At 48.3% G+C, this 2,929-nt stretch overlaps 1 non-coding gene across 1 annotated transcript; it reads right to left on the bottom strand.

The window, feature by feature from the left end:
- Positions 1 to 1,057: 1,057 nt before the first annotated feature.
- LOC112607557 lies at positions 1,058 to 1,164 on the bottom strand. Its single transcript, XR_003115877.1, has one exon. It is a non-coding gene; the product is annotated as a U6 spliceosomal RNA (small nuclear RNA).
- Positions 1,165 to 2,929: the final 1,765 nt, after the last annotated feature.

Raw genomic sequence — 2,929 nt, 5'->3', positions numbered from 1 at the left:
TTAATTAGATCCCATTTGTCAATTTTTCCTTTTGTTGCATTGCTTTTGGCATCTTTGTTATGAAATATTTGCCCGTGCCTATGTCTTGAATGGTATTGCCTAGGTTTTCGTATAGGGTTTTTAAAGTTTTGGGTTCTTTAATCTACCGTGAGTTGATTTTTGTATATGGCATAAGGAAGGGGTCCAGTTTCAATTTTCTGCATATGGCTAGCCAGTCTCCCAGCACCATTTATTAAATAGGGAATCCTTTCCCCATTGCTTATTTTTGTCACGTGTGTCAAAGATCAGATGGTTGTAGGTGTGCAGTTTTATTTCTGTGTTCTTTATTCTGTTCCATTGGTCTATGTGTCTGTTCTTGTACCAGTGCCATGCCTTGGCTGTTCAGGCTCTGTTTTGATTCCGTATGAATTTTAAAATAGTTTTTTTCTAATTTTGTGAAGAATGTCAATGGTAGTTTAATGGCAATAGCATTGGATCCATAAATTGCTTTGGGCAGTGAGGCCATTTTCATGATACTGATTCTTCCTATCCATGAGCATGGAATGTTTTTCCATTTGTTTGTGTTAGCTCTGATTTCTTTGAGCAGTGGTTTGTAGTTCTCCTTGAACTACATCCCTTGTTAGCTTTATTCCTAAGTATTTTATTCTTTTTGTGGCAATTGTGAATGAGAGTTCACGTGGCTTGCCTGTTGTTGGTGTATAGGAATGCTAGCGATTTTTGCACGTTGGTTTTGTATCCTGAGACTTTGCTGATGTTGCTTATCAGTTTAAGAAGCTTTTGGGCTGAGACGATGGGGTTTTCTAGATGTAGGATCATGTTATCCGTAAACAAAGGTAGTTTGACTTCCTGTCTTCCCATTTGAATACTTTCTATTTCTTTCTCTTGTTTGATTGCCCTGGCCAGAACTTCCCACTACTATGTTAAATAGGAGTGGTAAGAGAGGACATCCTTGTCTTGTGCTGGTTTTCAAGCGGAATGCTTCCAGCTTTTGCCCATTCAGTATGATATTGGTTGTGGGTTTGTCATATATGGCTCTTATTATTTTGAGGTATGTTCCAAAAATATGGAATGCATCAAGAGTTTGCATGCCATCCTTGCACAGGGACCGTGCTAATCTTCTCTGTATGGTTCCAATTTTAGTGTATGTGCTGCTGAAGCGAGCACCAGTTTTCTTCTTAATTGGAACAAATCAGCACAGGCATTTGTACTGGCAAGCAGCTATTTGGCCAGCAAACACCTGTTTTGTTGTTGTTTTTCAGTCTATCCCAACATGTAGAAAACCATAAAGGTGGTTTGCTCTTAACTGGGAGGGACGGCAGTGTGGACCCGCCTTGGCAATACATGAATGCCCTAGCTCTCAGTCATAATTTAGCCCATGTGGACCTTGACCATCTCCCCAGCCCACAGGACATTGGGCTGATGTGACCTGGAGGGGAGGAAGTTGTAGGTTGCTTTAACAAAAACCATGTGTGGCAGGGTGAGAAGGAAACCCTGTGAAAACAGAGACTCCTGCTTTCTCCTGAAGCTCTCTCTGGGGTCCAACAAAGCAGCCGGGCATGCCCACTCGGTGGTGGTGAAGGACCAGTCCTGCACCCTGACTCATCTGTGTGCAGCATTCTTTGGAGGAAACACAGCCTGCATTTGCATGTGTGCTTCCCCTGTGTCCAGGTACGCCAGCGGGTGGCCTGCTTTCCACAGGAGGCACAGCCAGTGATGATGCCCATGTGGTCCTGTTCCTGCGTGGGCTGAGCCACTCAGTTGTTGTGGCTCGGGGACTCAAGGGTCCTCTTGGGGTCTTGGCTGACCAAGGCACCCTCGGAGCCCGAGCCAAGCCATGGTGGAGGCCACAGTGCCCGTCGAGGGGAGCAGAGTTTGCCCTCTGTGGCCAGTACCTCTTCTCGCTTGGAGATACAGCGCTTGGTGTCCCCTGGGCCTGGGTGGAGACTGACCCTGTCCAGGGACATCAGGTGTAGTCTGACCTGGGTGTTGTTTGTCTGCTGAGTCCTGCAGCTGGAATGACTGGGCATTGTCTACTGTCAAGTGCATTGGGTACTGAGCTCTAATAAGGTTCTTGGAACCTATGGCAGACAGCACTAAGGGAGCTGGTGCTGCCCTGAGGCAGTCATGAAGCGCATTGGGTACTGAGCTCTAATAAGGTTCTTGGAACCTATGGCAGACAGCACTAAGGGAGCTGGTGCTGCCCTGAGGCAGACATGGAGGGGAGGGGAGCCGCCGTGGCTCAGCTTACCAAGCTCTTCCAGACACCCCTGCACTGCAGCCGATGCCCGATCAAGGTCAGCAGTGTGCCGTCCCGCCCTGTAGAAGGGAACCACAGTTCATGGGAGACCGATCAGCCACCTGGCCATGGGCTGACTGCCTTTGGATACCTTCCTTCATGGAGAGGGTCTGGCTTTTCCCAGGGATGAAGGCAGGACATTTAGTGCAGAGGGAGAACAGGATCATTTAGGAGCACAGCTGGGAGATGCCACCGCAAGACTGCAGTGAAGTCCTATAGGATATGGCCCTGGTCCTTGATGCTCCCCCACTGGCACTATTTCCACTTCATGGGGGACCACACCCCCCTATGGAGGTGAGAAGGGCCCCAACATTCCTTCTCTCTTATTAGCTAAGCTACATTAGGGCCTCAGCCTAGGCTGGGCCAACTTGGTGTCCCACTTGGGACTTAGAACCTTGAACAAATTGTGCGAACATTCAGGGACATCTTCCAGCTGTGGTCTTAAATGATCCTGTTCCCCTCTCCTCGCTTACTGTTCTGTCTTCGTCCCTGGACTGTGTGACTATGAGACGATGGGAAAGATGATTCTTGATCTGGACCTACTCCCCTCCACTAGCACTGGTGCTTTCCTTCCCAGCCTACCGCCTGCTCCTGCATGCCCTGCTGTTTCTAGCCAAGGCATTGCCTTTACAG

This window comes from Theropithecus gelada, chromosome 14 (genome assembly GCF_003255815.1).
Source record: "Theropithecus gelada isolate Dixy chromosome 14, Tgel_1.0, whole genome shotgun sequence".
Lineage (NCBI taxonomy): Eukaryota > Metazoa > Chordata > Mammalia > Primates > Cercopithecidae > Theropithecus > Theropithecus gelada.
This window is presented reverse-complemented; position numbering and strand designations above follow the sequence as displayed.